Source organism: Mus caroli, unplaced genomic scaffold (assembly GCF_978045245.1).
Source record: "Mus caroli unplaced genomic scaffold, Mus_caroli_1 scaffold_6, whole genome shotgun sequence".
Classification (NCBI taxonomy): domain Eukaryota; kingdom Metazoa; phylum Chordata; class Mammalia; order Rodentia; family Muridae; genus Mus; species Mus caroli.
In genome coordinates this window covers 25,181,744-25,194,686 of record NW_028227261.1, presented here as the reverse complement: position 1 = coordinate 25,194,686, position 12,943 = coordinate 25,181,744, and the positions used below count along the sequence as shown (strand labels likewise).

Genomic DNA, 12,943 nt, shown 5'->3' with positions numbered 1-12,943 from the left:
TGAAAAATATAAGCCTACACATACTCTAATTTTTTTGTGTGTGGTGTGTATGTATATGCTATGTGTGTATGTGTAAACCAAAGGTCCATGTCTGTTTTTTTCTTTTTTTTTTAAGATTTATTTATTGTTATACGTAAGTACACTGTAGCTGTCCTCAGACACACCAGAAGAGGGCATCAAATCCCATTACAGATGGTTGTGAGCCACCATGTGGTTGCTGGGATTTGAACTCAGGCCCTCTGGAAGAGCAGTCAGTGCTCTTAACAGCTGAGCCATCTCACCAGCCCCCATGTCTGTTTTTATTACTCTTTATTAAATTTTGTTTATTTATTTATTTTTTGATTTTGACTCCTGATTTTATTATTCAATTTCTTTTCTACTAAAAGTAGTCTTCGGTGGCTGGGAAGCCTGGCCTCCCAACACCAGAGTCAGTCGGAGCTGGTTTTTTGTTGAAAGGAGTGGGTGGATGGGTTGGGGACCGGGATGAGGGCTGAAGACCCCCACTCTGCTGGTAGTCTTGGGTGGAGAAGACGAACTGCACTTGACAGAGCCTGGGGTGCGGTGGGAAGGGGTGAGGCAGGAATGACAAGCTGGGGAGGGGACCCACCTCAGTCCCCAGCTCCATTCTCTTCTAAGGTTTCTCCACTGGTGACATTCGCTGCAGTCTTGGAGGCCTTCTTTTTCTTCTTTTTCTGGGTTTTTCTACTTGCAGAACTCTGGAGAAGAGCCTTCAGCTCTGCATCCTGAACCTCCAGCTCAGACTTGTACAGGTCAGGCTCAAAGGGACCACTGGTTATCCGCATGGGGCCGTTGGGCATGAGTAGAACTGTAAATTTAAACTGGGCAACAAACTCACTCTCCTTCTCATAGAGAACGTTAAATGGCTGTAGTAACTCATGTTTGGCACACTCTACCACACCCATTCAAGCCTTCTTGTCATCTTCAAATGCTCTTAAAGTAAACGGCATGGCATCAAAACGCTGTTCCACCTCACTGAAAAAGGCACGTGAAGTTTTCATTTTCAGGCCATATTGTTTAGAGGGGTCTCGCTTGTAGATGGTGGTTCTCTGTCCTGCATCTTTGGCCTTGCCTTCTCCTGAGCTGACGAGGACATCCACAGCATAAACCTCATGCACCTCAAATTCTGCCTTTTCATGGTCCTTCTTCTGCTGGTCTGTAGGGTTCTGAATAATCGTCTTCTCTCCATCAATCACATGCTGCTTCAATTGGTGTGACAGCATACCTTCTATTGGTGTGCAGTTAAATGAGTGAGCAACCTTGTTCCATGCTTCAGTCACTTGTGTGTTCTGGTTTCCAGGTTTGACCAGTCGTAAGGCAGCTTCAGCGCATAGGTGAGTGGCCTTAATGACATCTGCTTTCCGCCTTGTTACCTGGGTCCCCTGAGCTACACCAATTACAAAAGTGTGAGCCACATTGGCAATGAAGCCATCCACATGAACCCCAAGGTCAATTTTTACCAAGTCACCTTCCTTGAGTATATAGTCCTGGTCACTCTTCAAAGGGGAGAAGTGACACACACAGTTATTTACGGAAATGCTGGTAGGAAAGGCAATACCTTTCTTCATTTCCTTTTCCTTCTTGAAGATCTTCCCTGTCTCTTCCATAATCATGGCATCACCTTTCTCACACAAGCTCACCACAGACACACCTGAGCTGGAAGCCTCCACCAAAGATTGAAGCACCCGGTTGGCGATGTCGCCCCCCATCTTATACTTGGTCACGACCAGGTCCTCGGCGATAGTTTGCTCCTGCTGCTCGTCTTCGCCCGACATCTTCCTACTGCTACTACTGCAGCTTCACTTTCCCTGAGCTGCAGCCTCTGTCTCCCTTCCCAGCCACAAGCTGTAGCTAGAGTCTCTGTTTATTTTTAAAATGTCACTTCATGTGTTTAGGTGTGTTTTGCTGCATGTATGTCTGTATACCACAGGCATATAGTACCATCAGAAGCCAGAAGAGAGCACTAGATACCTTAGAACCAGAGTTATAGATGGTTATGAATCATGACTTGGATGCTGGGAACAGAACCTGGGTCCTTAACTAGAACACCCAGTGCTCTTAACTGCTGAGTCATCTCTCCAACCCCTAAATATTGCTTTGTTTTGTTTTGTTTTTTAATATTTATGTGTACAGCTGATTTGCCTGAATGTAGATTTATACAAGTGATGCCCCACAAGCCAGAAAACATCTTTTGATCCCTAGAACTAGTGTTATAGACTGTTGTGAGCTGCCAGAGGTTTGTTGGGAATCAAACCTGGATCTTCCTGAAGAGCAGCCAGTGCTCTTAACCATCTAGTTGTCTCTCCAGCCCTCTCCACCTTATTTTTTGAGACAGGGTCTCTTAGTGAACCTGGGGCTCACCAATTTTCTAGATGAACTGAATCCTAGGGCATCTCTTTTGTCTCTTTCTGTTGTAAGCCACTGGAATTACAGGCTCATTCATGCCAGTGTGCCCAAATTCACACTGGTTCCAGAGATCCAAACTCAGATAACAATAGCTGTGCAGCAAGAATTTTACCCACGGATCCATCTGCCCAGCCACCCTCTCCCCATTTAAAATGTGGTTTTTGTTTTGTTTTGTTTTTGCTTGCTCGTTTGTTTTGAGACAGGGTCTTTCATAGCCCAGGCTGGTCTAGAGTTCATTCAGTAACCAAGGGTGACCTTGAACTCTTCATCTTCCCGCACCAGCCCACCTGGCCCTTACAGGGGGCATCTGAGTGACTTGTTCTGGGATTTGCGCTGTGCCCTCTTCTGGAGGAGAGGAGGAGGCACATTCCTGGCAACTCTGGCAGAATCCGCTGCAGGGCAGTGTGGGCCTCTTACTGAAAGGACCAATCTGTGTGGGCACAGACAGCAGATGCCCTCTGCAACGCTGTTCTCACAGGGGTGAGGTGTATGATTCTAACTTCTCCACACACCCTCAGACTACAAAACAGTTGAAAGAATAATGCAGAATAATGATATTTCTACCTTCTCTTTCAAAATTCAACAATTGCACCCTTTGCTAAACTTCCTTTTTTTTTTTTTTTTAGATTGGCACACCCTACAGAGACCAGGCTGGCCTCAAAATCATAGAGACCTGCCTGCCTCTGCCTCCCAAGTGCTGCGATTAAAGGCATACACCACCATACCTGGCCTAAAAATGTTTAATTTCATTAGATTTATTTATTTTATGTGCTTTGCCTGCATGCATGTCTGTGTATCATGTGCGTGTCTGGTGTCTGTAGAGGTCAGGAAAGGGCACTGGCTCTCTTGGGGCTAGACTTATGGATGGTTGCGCGCCACCATGTGTGTGCAGGGAATCAAACCTAGGTCCTCTTCAAGAGCAAAAAGTGTTCTTGACTACAAAGTCTTCCCTTCAGTACCCTTTTTCTCTTCATAGAATTTCTATTATTGGGGGTGGTGAGATGGCTCAGTGGCTAAAAACACCGACTGCTCTTCTGAAGGTCCTGAGTTCAAATCCCAGCAACCACATGGTGGCTCACAACCATCCCTCGTGAGATCTGATGCCCTCTTCTGGGGTGTCAAAAGACAGCTACAGTATACTTACATATAGTAATAAATAAATCTTTGGGCCGGAGCGGGGCCAGAGCAAGCAGAGGTCCTGAGTTCAATTCCTAGCAACCACATGATGGCTCACAACCATCTGTACAGCTACAGTGTATTCATATACATAAAATAAATAAATCTTAAAAAAATTTTTTTCTATGATTTAAAATTATGTGTCTGTGAGTTTGTGCATGTTTATGTACACAGGAGTGCAGGTGCCCTCACAGACCAGAGGTGTCAGTTACCCTGGAATTGGAGTTACAGGTGGTTGTAAGCCATCCCATCTGAGTGCTGGGAAGTGAACACATCTCTCAGTTCCCCTTCCTCCTTCCAAAGGCCAGAGGCTCACATAGCTTAGGCTGGCTTTGAACATCTGAACATGACACAGTTCTGATCCTCCCCAGGCTGGGAACCCAGGTGTGCACTACCACACCTGGTTTATGTGCTGCGAGGGACTGAATCCAGGGCTTCGTGCATGCTAGGCGTGCACACTCAGTGTTTAAAAGAGAACAACAGCAAGAGAAGCCCATTGGACATGCAAACTTTATATGCCCCAGTACAGGGGAATGCCAGGGCCAAAAAAAAAAAACTGGGAATGGGTGGGTAGGGAAGTGGGGGTAGGGTATGGGGGACTTTTGGGATAGCATTGAAAATGTAATTGAGGAAAAGATGTAATAAAAAATATTAAAAAAAAGAAATGTAAATAAAGAAAATATCTAAGAAAAAAAAAGAGAACAACAGCAACGACAAACTGAGTTGGGGATTTTATTTTATTTATTATTTTTTTAAAGATTTATTTATTTATTTATTATATGTAAGTACACTGTAGCTGTCCTCAGATACTCCAGAAGAGGGCGCCAGATCTCGTTACGGATGGTTGTGAGCCACCATGTGGTTGCTGGGATTTGAACTCTGGACCTTCAGAAGAGCAGTCGGGTGCTCTTACCCACTGAGCCATCTCACCAGCCCGGGGGGATTTTATTTTTAATACAGGCTTATAGACAAGGGTTACAAGAAACAGGGGTACTCAGAAGAAAGTAAGATATATTCCCAATCCCAGGTATTGGCTCTTGTATGAATGAAAATTTTCTCTACATTAAAAAAAAAAAGTATGGGTGTTTTGCCTGTATGTATATGCCTATGCTTCACATGTATGCCTGGTGCCTTTGGAAGATGGTGTCAGAAGAAGGTTTTCTTACAGATGGTGTTGTGAGCTACCATATGGGTACTGGGAATTGAACCAGGTCCTCATGAAAAACAGTCAGAAACAGTCAGTGTTCTTAATTGCTAAGGTATCTCTACAAATCCTGTTAATCTAGCTTGTGTGTGTGTGTGTGTGTGTGTGTGTGTGTGTGTATGTGTGTGCATGGGTGTGCCTCTGTGTATGTTTGTGTTATGTAGTTTATGTGCTGTGTCTGTGTGTGTATATGATGGCTGTGTATGTGTGTGTGTATCTGTCTGTGTGTCTATGTGTCCTAGAATTAAAATCAGGTCTTCACGCCTACTGAACAAGTGTTCCACCACTGAGCTACATCTCAGCCCCGATGTGTTAGTCACATTTTTTATCACATTTTCCACACAAAGTTATCTGTTTAGATATATTCCCAAGTATAAGGGCATCTTCCTAGGCTTCTGTACATTAGATCAGGGTTAGCACAGTCAGGTCACGGCGAGTCACTAATTTGTCTCTGAGTGAACCTGACCTTCCAAAACCAATGCAGCTCCTTATCTTACGGGGATAACTGCTGTTTTGTACCATAGACTTTGAGAACAGTGTAGTTTCTTATAATTCAATTAAATGGCCCCTGTAGCTCCCAGTATTTCTGGAGTATCTCATGTTGTTTTCTTTTTGGTTTGTTTCTTTGACCCAAGTTGGTCACCAACTTGCTATATAGCCAAGGCTGTTCTTGGATTTCTAATCCCTTCATCTCTGTCTTCTGAGGGCTGGGGTCATAGGTATGTGGCACCATGCTCAACTTCTTCAGTATTATTAAGAGAAGGATTTGGATACAGAAAAGCTATTTTTCAGGGCATGCTCACCAACATCTGTAATGACAGCACTCAGGAGGCAGAGGCAGGAGGATAGGATGTAAGGTTAGCTACATCCTGAGCTACATAGTCTAGCCTGGGTTACAATTTGTCTCAAAGCAGAGTAAGAGGGGGCTAGAGAGATGGTTCAGCAGTTAAAAGCGCTGGCTGCTTTCCAGAGGACCTAAGTTGGATTCTCAGCACCTAAAGGGCAGGTTACAACAGCTTATAACTTCAGTTCACTGCCCTCTTCTGGCTTCTGTGGTCACCAGGCATGCATGTGATGCACAGACATACATGCAGGCAAAACATTTATACATAGAAAATAAAATTATAATACATATTCTTTCTTGTCGGTGGAAAACCTCCAGGTGATCTCAGTTTGATGCAGCTCACACTGTGAATAAACAGGGATAAGGGTGAGGCTAGCTCGGGTTAGTTGTAGGCAGCTGTCAGTCATCCCCCAGCAGGGAGCGCCAAAGAGGAAAGCAATGAATATTTACAAACAGAGTCCCATCAGGATCTGACAGGGTTAAAACAGTGACAGAAATCTAGAATCCAGACTTTCAGCCAGAAAAAGTAACTTGGCACGTATGTCAAGGAACTGGCTGTGGGTCTAACATTGTTCATGAGGACAGTCCACAGTTATGTGGCATCCCACTGTGCCAAGACAGCTGTTACTGGACATCTGAGCAAGAAGACCCTGTCTCAAGTGTGTGTTAATCAAAATAAAAGGCATCCTAGCAGCAGAGGGTTGGGCATGGCAGAAGGATGGGGATGTGTGTGTGCATCAGGGCATCCAAAGTGTCAAAATGGGGCTGCTGCAAACAGTGAGGAAAAAGACCTTGGGCAGAAGCTCCCAAACACCATATACTGCCCAGCTGCCTCCTTCTTCACCTCTTCCTCTTCGTTCCTTTCCCTCCCTACTCTGGTTTTGTTGTTTTTGACACATTTTTTCAGGTAACCCAAACCTACCTTAACTGTTGTGATCCTCCTGCCTCCACCACAGCTCCCTTGAATGTTTCTGTTTGCGGATCTGTTAACTAAGTCTTAAGTTTTTTCTCAGGGGATGGGAATGTGGCTCAGTTGGTTGAGAGCTTACCTAGCTTGAAGCCCCATGTTTGATCCCAGCATCACATAAACTAGGCCAGGTGGTACATGCCTGTAATCCTAGAACTCTGGACAGTAGACACAGGAACATAAGCTCAAGGTTATACTTGGCTACTTAGTCTGTTTGAAGCCAGCCTGGGGCTATATGAAGCCCCCATCTTATAAAACCCCCAAGTTCATTTAAAACATATTGGGGTTTACGGGTGACACATGTAGCTCAGTTGGCAGTTGCCTAGCATGCACGAAGTCTTGTGTTCAGTCCCCAACAACCTAATCTCATCACCAAAGAGGTGGAGACAAGAGAGTTACAAATTCAAGGTTATTCTCACCTACACAGCAAGTTCAAGGCCAGCCTGGGCTACATGAAAAACTATCTCAAAAAATTAGGATCAAAAAGGGCTTTTGCTTATATGTTTTTTATTTATAATTTCTCTTTTCAAAACTGTCTTAGTCAGGATTTCTATTCCTGCACAAACATCATGACCAAGAAGCAAGTTGGGGAGGAAAGGGTTTATTGGGCTTACACTTCCATACAGCTGTTCATCACTAAAGGAAGTCAGGACTGGAACTCAAGCAGGTCAGAAGGCAGGAACTGATGCAGAAGCCATGGAGGGATGCTCTTTACTGGCTTGCTTCCTCTGGCTTGCCCAGCCTGCTCTCTTATAGAACCAAGATTACCAGTCCAGAGATGGCCCCACCCACAAGGGGCCTTTCCCCCTTGATCACTAATTGAGAAAATGCCTTACAGTTGGATCTCAGGGAGGCATTTCCTCAACGGAAGCTCCTGTCTCTGTGATAACTCCAGCTGTGTCAAGTTGACACAAAACTAGCCAGGACAGAAACTAAAGGTGATTAGTTTTTAAAATACAATACACTACTTTGGTGGCACACACCTTTTTTTTTATGATTTATTTATTTCTGTGTGTACTGGTGTTCTGCCTGCATGCCTGTCCAAGGGTGTCAATTCCTCTGGAACTGGAGTTACAGACAGATGTGAACTGCCTTGTGGTGCTGAAAACTGAATGCAGGTCCTCTGAAAGAGCAGCCAGTATTTTTAACCACAGAGCTATCTCCCCAGCCCCAGTGGCACACATCTTTAAACCCAGCATTCAGGAGACAGAGGCCGGTGGAGTTCTGTGAGTTCTGAGATCAGCCTGGTCTACAGAGTGAGTTCCAGGACAGCCAGGTCTACACAGAGAAACCCTGTCTCAAAAAAACAAAACAAAACAAAACAAAACCCAATACATAAGCAAGGGTACCATTACCATGTTTAATGCAATTAATAGGTTAGTGTAGTCGGGCTTTGGCTACTTTGTGGGCTCTTCTTTCTTCAACTCTTCTTTACCCTTTACCCACCCTTTCAACCCCCTAATGCTATTTCCTGCTGATACGGGGCATCAAGTTCATTGGGGGCAAGTATGATCTGTGACTACTTCACAAACTGTGATTGACAGCGACTACCAACCCACAACAATCCTCAGGGAGGCATTTATATACCCTCTGAAAAGTCCCCAGAATGCCAAGCATCACACAATCTTGGGAACTATTTACCACTGGCTAAACCACTCCCCTGTTAGGGCAAGAGGCAAATCATAGTTGCTGTAGACAATCGGAAGCAGCCTCATGTACCCACACCCGGGACTAAAATAAAAACATTCCTATAATATTTCTGTGTTTTTTTAAAAAATGAAACCAAATCCCCAAAACTGTCACTACAGGTTATTATTTATTTAGTTTTTTTCCTGGTTACATATATCATACACATATTTCACAACAGTTTTGTAAGGAATGTCGAACTCTTCCTTCCTACTCTATAATTTGTGTGTTTTCAAGCACAGATGCCACGATGTGTGTATGGAGGTTAGGGGACAACTTTGTGGAGTCGGTTCTCTCGGTCCATCTTCAGGTGAGTTTGGGGGATTGAACTCAAGTCACCAGGCTTTCTTGGCAGACCTCTTCATCTGCTGAGCCTCGTGATGCCTATTCTTCATACCTTCCAGAAGAGCTTCGGATAGTACAGGCTTTATATAATATTCATATCAAGGTACGCCCATATCTAACTGCTATGTGGATGCATTTCAGTTCTTTAGAACTTAAAAACTCACTGGCAAAAGTCAGGGGAAAGTTAGAGTACACAAGTTTGTTTTACAGAACTGCTTGGTGGGCTGGAGAGATGGCTCAGAGGTTAAGAGCACTGACTGCTCTTCCAGAGGTCCTGAGTTCAATTCCCAGCAACCACATGGTGGCTCACAACCATCTGTAAAGAGATCCAATGCCTTCTTCTGGTGTGTCTGAAGAGAGAAATGGTAAACTCATATACATAAAATAAATAAATCTTTAAAAAAAAAAAAAAGAACTGCTTTGCAAATAAATTCGAGAAGATAAAGAGGATAGCATAGTTTCATAAGCCCTGAGGATGGCAGTACCTAACTTGGAGACGTGATCCCTGAGTCCAAACACTTAGGTGGCTCCATGGAATCCTCAGTTCCCTTTCTCTCAGACATGGTGCTGCCTGTCTCCTTAACACTACAGCCAGAATCTCTGATAACCCATGGAAGCAATTACAAATTTGCATTCTATGCTTTCTCTCTAGCATCTTTTAGCTTTTTGCTGTTGCTACTGTTTGTTTCTTGAGATGGTGTCTTAGTTAGGGTTTCCACTGCTGTGAGGAGAACCATGACCAAGGTAACTCTTAAAAAGGACAACATTTAATTGGGGTTTACAGTTTCAGAGGTTCAGTCTATTATCATCAAGGTGGGAACAAGACAGCATCTAGGCAGGCATGGCATTGCGCTGGAGGAGCTGAGAGTTCTACATTTTGTTCAGAAGGCAATCAGGAGAAGACTGGCTTCCAGGCAGCTAGGATGAGGGTCTTGAAGTCCACGCCCACAGTGACACACTTCCTCCACAAGGGCCACATCTACTGCAACAAGGCCCTACCTCCTAATAGTGCCACTCCCTGGGCCAAGCATATTTAAACTACCACAGAGGGCGTTTCAACTTGCATGAAGACTAGGCGGGTCTTGAACTTGTGGTGATCCTCTTGCATCTGGTTTCCAAGTGCTGGGATTATGGACGAGACTACCACATCTGCTTTTAAAACTGAGTAGATGGCGGGCAGTGGTGGTGCACGCCTTTAGTCCCAGTACTTGGGAGGCAGAGGCAGATGGATTTCTGAGTTCAAGGCCAGCCTGGTCTACAGAGTGAGTTCTAGGACAGCCAGGGCTACACAGAGAAACCTTGTCTCGAAAAAAAAAAACCCCAAAATAATAATAATAATAATAAAAATTTTTAAAATTAATTAATTAAAAAACCCCCCAAAACTGAGTAGACTACATTTTACTATACCAGTGAGTTCTCCCAAGGCTGTGTTCATCTAAGTGCAGGTCTGCACCTGGTCGAAAGGTACTTTTATTGGGAGAACTAGCCTATCTGGTGCTGGTAGTGGTTATCTGTAGTGAGGACTGGCAGCAGAGGTGATTTTGTCTTCCCGTGACTGACTGTCTTCTCTACATTCTCTTTATATCCTGCAGAGTGATTCCTCTGTCATCTCCTGCCTTTGACCTAGAGATGCAGTCCCTGACCTTCCAACCCTTGCTTTAACCATACGTTAGAGTCTTTATTTTGGCATTTTTGGAGACAGGGTAACCGACTGACCTGGAATTTACTATATAGACTAGGCTGGCCTCAAACTCACTGAGATTACCTCCTTTTACCTCCTGAGAAATGGGATTAAAGGCATGGACAGCCCTAATTTTCTTTTAGTACTAGAATTATGGACAAGACTACCATACCTGCTTCTAAAACTATATTCTGTAACTTGAATTCCTGGTTCCTTCTGCCCCTACCCACCCAAGTACTGTGATTGCATGTGTACACTGCCATGCCAAGTTTTGTGTGTGATAAAGCCCTCCTTCCTTGCTTCTTTGAAGCAACTCCTGTCTATGTTGTCTGGACATCGGCAGTTCAGTTCACAGATTAGCAGCAGCAGTTCGACCCACTCACAAACACTTCACGGATATACCAGCAGTCCAGGTCAGTAGAGCTGGGTTGTCATACAGTAATCAGTGGCGGTGGTTCTACCTAACAGGTCAGTCTGGGTTACACAGCAAATTTGACATTAGACTGGGACCATATATCAATAAGCTAAATGGTATCTAGAAATTATCTTGAGGCTAGATAGGCAACTCGGTGGTAGAGAAGGAGCTTAACGTGAGGCCCAGCTAGGATTTACTCCATTATCCTCCAATCCCAAATTAAATATGTGCTGAGAACAACAGATGGGCCAGGAAGATGGTTCAATAGGTGAAGCCCAAACTTGAGGACTAAAGTTCAGATTTTGAGAATCCCTGTAAGATCCAGGTGGGCGTGGTGACCCTTCTGTAATCCCAGTTATAGGGAAGTGGAAACAGGAAATCTCTGGAGCAAGCTGGCTAGCCACAGTAGCCAAAAACCTGAGCCCCAGGTTGAGGGAAGAGACCCAGTCTCAATCTATAAAGCAGAGAGGGATTGAGGAAGACTCTCGTCATTGCCCTGGCCTTCCATGTGTCCATGCACACAGGCATATATGCATCTGCACACATGTACACCTACACGTATGAACACGCACCTCTACATGAACTCACCACACATACATACACATACAAAGAATAGAAAACACTGACAGATATAAGCCCAGATCATTGTCAAGCACGAAGGTTTACATTGATGACCATTAAAAACATGGGTTATACATGATCTTTAAACTGGAAATAAGTTGGGAGTGGTGGCACATGCCTTTAGTCCCAGTACTCAGGAGGCAGAGGCAGATTGCATTTCTATGAGTTTGAGGCCAGCCTGGTCTACATATTGAGTTCCAGGACAACCAAGGCTACATAGTGAGAGTCTGCCCCCCAAAAAATTAAAAATAAAAACAAAATCAAGCCGGGCAGTGGTGGCGCACGCCTTTAATCCGAGTACTTGGGAGGCAGAGGCAGGTTGATTTCTGAGTTCGAGGCCAGCCTGGTCTACAAAGTGAGTTCCATGGTTATACAGAGAAACCCTGTCTCAAAATACAAATAAATAAATAAATTAATTAAATTAAATTAAATTAAAAAAAATAAAACTAAACTAGAAATAATTCAATTCAGAGGCCTTATATTCAGTCTTATTTTAGTGTTTTGTCTTAGTTTTGTGTTTTGATTTGTACCTTGGCTGTTTTAAGTAATATCTGTCTAGAGCAGCCTTGTTTGTTTGTTTGTTTGTTTTTCGAGACAGGGTTTCTCTGTAGCCCTGGCTGTCCTGGAACTCACTCTGTAGACCAGGCTGGCCTCGAACTCAGAAATCCACCTGCCTCTGCCTCCTAAGTGCTGGGATTAAAGGCGTGAGCCACCACTGCCTGGCCTTAGAATAGCCTTCTTTTGTGTTAATTTGATGATTTAGTCTTAAAAAAAAAAAGAAAAGGAAATTATATATAGATATGTGAGTGTTTGCAACTAAGCTTGTAGAAATCATAACAACATTTTTGATAAATTCATTTAGGTTTGTCCTCAGAAATACTGCAATAAGGCAGGGGAAAACAATAACTCACAAAACATCTCCATGGGCTATAATATTAAATAGGGCTACTGTGGTGTATGCCTGGAGTCTCCCACTCGGAAGCAAAGACAGAAAGACTTAGGACAGAGAGAGATATAGCAAACCCTGTCTCAAAACAAAACCCAAAAACAGAGAGGAGTGGGACGAGGAAGAGGAGGGGGGAGAGGAAGAAAAGGAGGAAGAAGAGGAGGAGGAAGAGGGAGAGGCATGAGATCACTGAGAAACCTGTAAGTAAATAGAAACCTTCTTCATCCTTGGCCCCACCCCCGGTTGCTCTTCCTGAGGTGGGAGAGAAGCTCGACCCAGCAGTCTAGGATCCTGGGCTCTGAAGTCATCCTGACCTAGTTTAAGTCCCCGTTGACTGTTTTTTTTTCTGTAATTTTTTAATAATTTTTTTTTGGAGCTTAAGAGAAAAACAACAGGACAGGCAAGTCTTGGCAGCTGCCAGGAGGAGGGAGATGGAGCAGAGAAAGGTGCCTTTTGAGTTAGGTGCAGAGGTCAGCCATGACAGAGAGCTGGTCCCTGGCAGGGTTGCTTAGCAAGAAGACTGAGAAAGCACAGAGCATCAGGGAACACAAGCAATTATCTAAAAGAAAGAAAAAGACTAAAAAACGTGGAAAAGGGAAAAGGAACACTTTGGATGGGTTGCATGGTAGAGGCT

General features: G+C 44.1%; 1 pseudogene; it reads right to left on the bottom strand.

Annotated features, from left to right (window-relative positions):
• Positions 1-511: 511 nt before the first annotated feature.
• On the bottom strand, positions 512-1,874 carry LOC147004204 (proliferation-associated protein 2G4 pseudogene; annotated as a pseudogene).
• Between the last annotated feature and the right edge of the window lie 11,069 nt (positions 1,875-12,943).